The sequence below is a fragment of the Malus sylvestris genome, chromosome 16, assembly GCF_916048215.2.
Source record: "Malus sylvestris chromosome 16, drMalSylv7.2, whole genome shotgun sequence".
NCBI classification, from domain to species: Eukaryota; Viridiplantae; Streptophyta; class Magnoliopsida; order Rosales; family Rosaceae; genus Malus; species Malus sylvestris.
The window spans coordinates 20772728-20782380 of record NC_062275.1 but is presented as its reverse complement, the minus strand read 5'-3'; positions in this window follow the sequence as shown (position 1 = coordinate 20782380).

Sequence of the window (9653 nt, the reverse complement as noted above, 5' to 3'; positions counted from 1 at the left end):
TCCGAATTTGACTTCTCCACTCCCTCAATTTGATTTTCAAGGGTATCCAGAAGAGTCGCTTGTTCTGCTTTAAGAGCAACCAATTGCTCCTCCAGCTGTTGGATTTTAGAAGTAACAACTCTGACCATTTCTTTTGTCTGCAAGCTTTCTTCCATCAACCGATCAACTTGGGTAGAGGTGCTTGATTCTTTCTCCATGAAGCATTTTGCCCGATTAGCCTGTCTGTCCACTCTCTGGTATTGTTCCCTAAGGGCTCTCTGGTTCTCAAAGAAAGATAGAAAAGAATCATGTTGAGGTTTTGATAGCCGACCGGCTTTGAAAGACTCAGTTATGATCTTTTCAAAATCACAAAGAGCCTTGAGGCTGAATGAAGCGGTGAAATCTTTCTTTGCCCATTCCTGAAGGACTCGCTGTTGCTCTGAAGAAATGGGGGTAGCTGAAGATTGTTTTGAAGATTTCAACCGTGTCTCAAGCCGTCCAAGTGCTTCGAACAGTCTAGGCAACTTAGCGGGGCTTGGAGATGCGAAAGAAGAAGGATCCTGCACTGCAGCTTTCTCTGATGAAGGAATGCCCATTGAGGGGGCAATCTCTGCCTGCCCGATCTGCTCAATTCCAGAAGGGGGAATCGCAGTACCTCTAGAATATGAGTGAGGATGGGAGCGCTTTGATTTACGGACCAGATGGGGGGAGGGAGTTTCTCTTGGAGCTTGCTGCAGAAAGCTAAAAGACCAGGTCAAGACAATTTGAATATAGTTTGAGGCAAAAGAAGATTTGGAAAATGAAACGTACCTGACTCAGCCCTGGGGTTTCACCCAGAATAGGACTAATTCCTGGTTGGCGGGAAGATTCCTCACCACCAGCAGGAGAGTGATGAGCTGCACCTGAACCTATACCAGTGCCCTAGAGGTACCCAGAGATAGCAATAATTGTCAAAAAATAGAGCATAAGAGAGAGAACAAGAAGAGAATACTCCCATACCTGAGTTTGGTCTTGAGGATGAGAAAAAGGTTTATCAACTGTCGGGCAAGCAAATACCCGCGAAATTGCTACCTCTGAAGCTACAGGGATCTCAGGAACTATGGGTTCATTATCTAAAATCACTATTGAAGGGGGTGGTTTATATACTGGAGAAGGCTGTGGAGAACGTGAGTAAAAGTTAGTTAGGAAGCAATGTGCAGAAGTTCAATATAGAATATGTGACTCACCAAGTTACTGTCCTCATCCACGAAGTGCAGTATAACTCCTGTGGATGGATTGAATAATGAAGAAGGGGTTGCGTCCAGAGCAGTAGAAGAGGTCATAGACCTCAGAAGAGGGCCGTGACAAGGCAAGGAAGCAGATGCTCCAGCCTAAAAATATTCAGACATTAGGTCCAGAAATTGGAAAGTTATTTAAGAATTAGAAGAGAAGAAAAATCACCTCTGAAGGGTCGACCTGGGAAGGAGGTAGGCTTGTCTCTCGGGCAAATTGTGGAGAGGCTTCGGGCGGAGAGAGCTTTTCTTTTCTTGCGACCTGAGTCAAATAATCAGATTTAGAGTTATATGAGAGCAAGAAGAGGCCTAAAGAAAAATATATAAATCATACCTCAAGTTCTCTGAGGGCAATATTTTGCAGTTCTTCGGCCTTTTTGAGCATTGCAGCTCTTAGTGGTTCCTCCTTAGAAGCAAGGATTGGTCTTTTAGATGCTTGGGGTCCTGTTTGCCGGTAAATGAGACAATTAGATAGAGGTAACAGTTTGATGAAGAAAAACAGAAACTCACTTGAGGATTGTTGCTTCTTTCTGCGTGCCTCAGGAACTGGAGCAGATGAGGCTGATGACTTAGGAGGAGCAGTAGTTCTTGCTCTCTTACTTTTTCTAGTAAGAGTTGGTCGGGTGGTTTTGGGTAGAGGTACTGGATCAGGATCTGAAGTCTTAGTCACGGCCGCTTTCTTTCGCTTAGGCGCTTTAATAAGTACCTCGGGTGTTTCTCCAGCTCCTGAATCCCCAAAGGATTCTGAAGCATCTGCACCCTTCCCAGCTTCTCGTCTCCTAGCCTCTGCGGCAGCTCCATGAAGAATTGCAGCATCAGCAGAGTCATCATCGGATTCAATGACCTCCGATTCAACATCCACTGGAGCTGAAGAACTCAGCAAAAGTAAGGATAGAAGATTCCAGAAAGGAAGCAAAATCAGATTAAAAGAGAAGTACCTATCAGAAGTGATCGATTCTTCTCTTGGATCATCTCCTTCCAATTCTCAAGTTCGCCCGAGCCAGGGTATAACTTAAGTGAAAGTTGGCTGAAAAGGCGATCGTGAGTTTCTTTCAAATCTCCTTCATACTTCTTAGTCCATTTGTCTTCCCACCAAGAAGAGAAGAGCGAGGTGCACTCAAAATTGAGAATGATGGACTTTCGGGCCGCTTGACTCATTACGTCAATACTACGTCGGGCAGCTCGGAATGTCACTTCAGATGGAGTTGGTAACCGGAATGAAGTGCCACAATGGACAGAGTCGAAGAATGGGACAGGAATGGCCTGTCTAAATCCTAACTGCCTGCTGCAAAAATTAGGATGGTACACTTCCAAGCCTCGGTCATATCTATTGCCTCGAACTCCCCAGGCCAGGTCTCTCGATTGAATGCAACTAATAAATTTCTCCCTGCAAAAGGGGGTAGCATCCTCGCCAAGGGCATCTTGAAAGACTTGGTCAGAAAACCAAGGATATCTTCTCAAGACCGACGCACCCCCATTCTAAATCTGATCGAGTCCTACAAACTCTGAAGAAATAGAAGCAGGCAAAAATGGAATGATCTATAGGGGCAGCTTCAGCCAGGATTCGGGCAAGGGCCACTCCCTCAGGGAACTCCAGATTAGCAGCCCGAAATTCCGGAAAGTACCATTGAAGCCAAGTTTGTATCATCCATATAGGTCCATTCAAGTTAGTCTCAAATGGCTCACCTTGAGTCATTTCGAAAAGAAGATGATAAAGATGGGAAAGAAGGAATGGACCTGTAGCTATATCATCAAAGTTGTGGAGAGCTTCTACTAAGGGGATCCATTCAACCTTCACCCCTTTAGATTTGTTGGGGAAGATGTGCTTATTGAGCCAGTACAAGAGGAAATACATGTGCTCCTGATCTTTATCAACCCGAGGTGAGCCCACTCCAAAATTCTCTTTTACGAAGGGGATGAATCCTTTGAAAGAGGTCCCATAACTCTTGAAAGTTGCAGAGTTATATTTCAAAGAGAGGAAGGCAGCAGATGAACTGGAGCTTCCAGTAGAAGAGGACTGAACCCAGTCTTGAGTGACGTCCACTATCCTGCCCGAGGGCCTTAAACCGAAAACTTGAGCCATGTCAAGAATGGTGGGAGACATGGGGCCCATACGAAATTCAAAGGTATTCATGCCCGAATTCCAGAAGAGGAGGGCAGAAACAAGCAGTTCGGGCTTGGGAATAATAGAGGTCTTCGAAAGCATGATTAACTCATAAATCCCATTATTCATCCATTTCCTCTTAAAAGTAGGCTCTAAATCATCAATCCATTGAGCCCAGGCAGGATCATTCATCAGAGGAAAGCCTCGACGATATAATGACCATTTGGAGGAAGATATGCCTGACCTAGCTGAGTAGGGATTTGGGGAAAACCAGTTATCTCTAGGCATGTTGCTCTCCACCACTGGAGGGACCCGAGAAATCCAGGTGGGACCCAATGATTGTACCCCATGCGCCTCAAAGAAAAGCTCGGAATGCAGACCTGCCCGAGGGCGATGCAGCCCATTGAGTAGACGACGCAGAGTGGCGATTCCTTCGCCAGATTCGTAAGAGGGTTGGGATTGGCTAGATTCCGCAGTCATTTGAGGAAGTTCGAGAAGGGAATACCAGGGAAGATGACGAGGGCAAAACCTTAGAGAAGGATTTCTTGCTGTGAATACAGGGGATCGAGGAGTTCAACCGCAAGGGGTTCGTGGGTTTTATAAAGAGCTTTTTCAATCAATATTGGCGCCTGGAATTCCAGGCTAAATATTGATTGAAGAGGGCACTGTTTGGATTAAAAGTTAACTTTGGGCTCAAGAAAGGAGCTGGTCCGAAAGGAGGCCCAAAGGGAAGATAGTCGAAGCCCAGTCGAAGCCCAGAAGGCAGAAAGAGCCTTTTCTGACTTGGTGCAGCTCATGAAGACCACTTGCTTACCTACCCAAAGGCCAAGTGGTATAGACTGATCAGCTACACAGCCCATAAAGTACTTTATGATGGCAGTCCATGTAAAAAACTCGATGAGTCATCACCCTCAAACCGCATTCGGGCAAGGCTGCTGCTACAATGAGCCAAGCCGAGTTGTCTATATAAGAAGAAGGAGAAACTAGGAATAAAGACACTCAAACAAACAAACAAAAGCAAAAACTCTGCTCAAAACCAGATTTGCCTTCAAAACAAAGCTGTAGTCAGCCTTCAACCCTTTCGGGACAAGCCTTCATCCCCCTCGGGATAACCCTCTCTTCAACCCTTTGTAATAGCTATGCTACCTTGTTCAACCTTGATGTAGTATCGATTCATTTTTTTGTAATCTCTCTCTCTCCCTCTAAGCTTTCAGACCTTTGACAAAACTACAAAGATAGGAACCTGCAAGACGAGCAATATGACTATTAAAAGGCTTTCTCAGTACTTGAATCCGATTTGAATATATTGTCAGTGTTCAAACCAGATCCAAGTCCTAAGCCCTCGGGCATGTAAATCTGATCAATTAAAAGTCCTTGGCCTCAAGGCATAAGAAAGAACCTTATGTGGACTTAACCCATCCACGACAGTCCTTGATAAACGAGAAGTCCGAAGTTACTTGGGGCGTAAGTAATCAACCTACCCTTTAGTTTTCCTTCTATTATATCATGATTACTATAGAAAGCTTGAGCATGGAATGGATTCTAATGGAAAGCCTCAAGGCCTACACCTAAGGCCCCACAAAGGCATCCATTTGGATTCATTCCGTTCAGCGATCTAAAGAGTCTAAGTATAGGAATGAACTCTGATAGGAAGCCTCAAGGCCTACATCTAAGGCCCCACAAAGGCACCTATTTGGGTTCATTCTACTTTTTGGACTCGGGTAATCAGAAATATAATAGTTAGAAAACTCCGGCAATCACGAGAACAAATATGATGTGTTCAAGCATCGGTTTAGTTATTGATGGGAAGCCTCAAGGCCTACACCTAAGGCCCCACAAAGGCACCTGTTATAACTAACACGGTTTCTTGGATACATACATACATGCAACTAAAGCGATATTCATTTCTCATCTGCCATGCTAAAGATGGCAGTGGCACGCCTGAGCACCTAAATGTTAACCTTGATTGTGAGCCTCAAGGCCTACACCTAAGGCCCCACAAAGGCACCTCTCAAAGTTAACGATGTCCTTCTCTTTCAGCCTTGCCCGAAGAGCCTTGCCCGAAGAGTCTTGCCTGACGAGACTTGCCCGACAACGCCCGACAGCGAAGCAGAAGCCCGACAGCAGCCCTCAAACCGGCGCCAACCTCCAGGGGAGCTGTGTGCTCGTCGGCCAGGAGACATCCCTGACGGAAATTCCTGACGCGAACAATAATATAACAAGATATACTCCAAATGATGAAACATTACTGCTTAAATAGTGATAGGAGATTGTCTGTTTTCTATTATAAAGTTATGAATTTTGTTTATCTACGTAATTATAATACTTGTTGTCGCAAAAAACTGAGAGTCAACAAGGGAGCCTCAATGGTCTCGATTGTTAAGGATAGTGAAGGACTACCATATCACAATGCACTCAAGGCACCAGATTAATACTTAGCTTAGCTGTTAAGTATTGGTAGTTATAGTTTGTTATGTAATAATGATGATCCAACAATGGGTGGATATTTATGTGTGTATATCAATTGTAACGTGTACGATGAGAATTCATTCTTCACATTCTCAATCTCTCTCTACAATTTCTCTCTCTCTCCAAGTTTTTTTTATTTTTTATTTTATCTTTACAGAAACGTGAACTTCTACATGGTCTTAGAGTCAGGTAATTTCACGTGTGAAGTCCAACAGCCACGTATGCTCCACGTCACCCAATTTCTGTTGTTCATGTGCTAGGTTTGAAAATTCGTCACACGTTAGGGGGCGTATTGAGAGTAATAATCCTAGATCAGGGAAATTAAGGACCTTGCATGTGCTTATAAGTAGTTGGACTACTCCCGATATTACTAATTGATTTTATGGTGAAACCTCAACTTTCTTCATTGATTTCAAGGTTGCTGGTCCAAATTAGAGGTAATCAAACTTGCCTACGTGGAGTAACCTGCAAAATATGAACGAAAATGGTTATCCGAGGCACATCGGCATAGTGGCTATCAACGATGCTCCGATGATGAAGTCACTACGGGTTGAAGGATGGAGATGGGGTTTAGGGCAACAATATGACTTACCTCTCTTTGTTGAGAGAGCTAGTATTTATAGAAGAGCAAATCTCCTGGTTTTATGAAAAATCTCTTGTGATTAAGGGGGAGAAAATCTCTTTATTTCTCGGACGGCTCTGTTAGCTGGGCAGAGGACCAGCTACACCTCATGATTGTGACACATGTCTTTGACCATCATGATTTAGGAATTGTTGGAATCTTTAGTACCGGCTTCGAATCTTCTGACCAATGCTTGGGACGAGACAACATTCCTCTTAGTCGACTAATGGTCTTTGAAAATGACCCAACCTTCAAAATAGTTTCTGAAATTGAAAATCGATCAATGTAGTTCTTGAAAAAATAAATAGGTGTCAGAAATCAATATAGGTATTTTGTCACAATTCTTTCAAAAATTTCATTATATGCTGATGTAGCACATAAATGGGTCTCATAAGAATTAATGATTTTTATCACAAATGGTCCTTGAAATTGACCTACATCATCAAGATGGTCTATGAAATTGAAACGATCAATGAAATTGCAAATCAATGTGGTCTTGTCACAATTCTGTCAAAATTTTGTTAGGTGTTGATGTGGGTTTAATAATTTAATAATTAATTAAAAAAGTTGTTTCATAATACCTTTTGCATAGTGAGATTATCTCAAGGCAGAGCTCGTCTGTGTCACCAACATCACCTGGGAATTCCTAAGAAACTCTTCAAGATTAAGGTTGTGAGGTTGTCAATCGCCCAAATGTTGATGGTGATGTCACATAAGTCGTCATCAATCCACACCGTGACTAAAGGTGGTCTCGATGCTAGTCCAATCAGATAAGAGACAACAAAGGCTACTATAGATGAAAGTTGAGGAGTGTGAGATGGGATCAGAGGTGATTGCGGGATTGGGTTTTTAGGTTGGCAACTTTTTTAATTAAGTATTAAATTATGAAACTTATTTCTAATTTATTTTTAATTTAATTAGACTTGTGGGATTTATTTATGTGCCACATCAGCACATAACATAATTTTGATAGAATTGGGACCGAAAGATGACATTGATTTGAGACCCTTATTTCTAGGACTACATTGATTGCTTTTCAATTTCAGGGACTATTTGTGATAAAAAAAAATGACTTGTGGAACCTATTTATGTGTCACAATAGCACATAACAAAAATTTTGATAGAACTGTGACAAAAGACTACATTGATTTGCAGCACCTATTTTCAGGGACTACATTGATCTATTTTCAATTTTAGGGGGACCATCTTAATGGTGTAGGCCAATTTCAAGGATCATTTGTGATAAAAAAACTTTAACATTTTTATATGCCAATAAGGTGTTTTTTGAGATCATCCAGGTTGTTCATCCTCTTAGGATACCGAGCTAAGCTGATTAGTGCTTGAGTGGATATTTAATCCTGGGCTTAGTGCAATTTGAGGCCCAAGAAAGCAAAAAGTAGAAGGAAGATTGGGCTTAGATAGTTGGCAGCCCAGGAAGAAATGAAAATCATTTTTGCCAAGATATAGGCAACAAGCCTTTGTGAGAAGTGACAAGTGACAAATGGCAGTTCACCCTGAGCAAAAAGTACTTTTCTGGGGCATGAACAGGTAAATAACAAAAGTAGATGGTGACTCACCATACTCTGGAGGCCATCACCAAAAGGGGAGGCTTGGACAATTAGGCTAGGGAGTCTATAAAAGCAATGAAAGACACAAGGAAGAAGAACACTCAACTAATCAATCAAAAGACATTCAACTCTGCATTAAGCAATAAACCAGAAAGCTTTAGTTTGTTCAAACTTTACCCTTTTAGTCATAGGTCCACCATAAAAAGTCATCTTTTGTCAAGTTTTAGAAGCTCTGCTACCTTTCCCCTGTGTTGTAGTATCGAATCTCTTTAGTAAACCGGGTTTATATTTTATTCTCCAAAGATTACCACTCCTGTAAAACACAAATAAAACTGGTTGCAAGAAGACGAACCTTGCCTGACAATCTTGCCCGATTCTCTTTTGTTTGTATTTACATAACGTAGATCTGTTGTTTATGCATATTTCATTGGATCCTATATCATTTTGGACTACTTTTCATTCAAAGTTTCATCTATGATTAATCTTGCTAAACTAATTAACCTTGCTTCTTTATTGTTAGCCTAAAACTATAACTAGAGAAATAATTTGAAGGGCCCTGAACTCCCTTTAATTGGACATATGATATTAGGAGTAAAAGTCCTTGTTTACAAGGCAAGAAAAAAGAACTTTATACACTTTTAACCCATCTGTAAACAATCCAACTAAGAAGTCTAAAATACTTGTGGCGTAAGTTATCAATCCATTTAATAACCAAAAAAGAACAATATGTTATACAAAGATAATGGTGGCACGCTCATACCCATATTAGTTTTGATTGAGAGCCTCAAGGCCTCACAAAAGCCCCACAAATGCACCATTCAAACTAATAACAAACTCATATTGTAGTACACCAAGCAACAAACCTTGCCCGATATGCAAGACCTAAGGGAGTTGTGCGAGGGACAGATTTAGATTGAACATAATTTTGGCACGCTCGGTAGGACCTATCTTGTAATATTGTATGCCAAGATGAAGGAAGGATTGAACGTTCAGGTGGAAGGTGGAATTTGGGCAACCTCTTTGTTCAACAAAAGCAGACATGACAGATTGCCCATAAAACTTTCCTTCACCACACAACCTCAGGATCTTAGAGAGTCCGACCTTTTCTGAGAAGTCGGGTGGGAAGATCACTAATGATGATTTGTATAACCATCTATCAAGGAACCAAGGGAGAGGTTAGCAGGCTGTGCTCCTTAACAAGAACGCTACAAAGAAAATTGGAGTTAGAGTACTCCATACCAAAATATGGTTATGCCAGTGAAAGAGTCATGGAGGCAAGCCCAGAAAGGGAACCAGCAATTCCTCAATTTCACTTACTTGAAGAAAAGAAGAACGAAGGGGAAAATGAAGGAAAGGGCTAAAACCGATCGGCAAGAATACCCTAAAGAGGAGTTTTAATAGATAGGTTTGCCCGATCTTCTACCAGCACCACCAGATGTTAGAAGGAAAATCAGGCAGAAAGGAATAAAGATCGGTGCATCTAAATCAGTGGGAGAAACAAGTGGAAAAGGCTTATCCACAACCAGGGGCAAGCTTCTTCCTTACAGGCCACTATCATTGGTTAATAAAGGAGAAGGAGAAGCTAAATGGAGGTAGCCCGACATACATAGTGAAGCTTTCTCGGGCATCGATCATGGCTC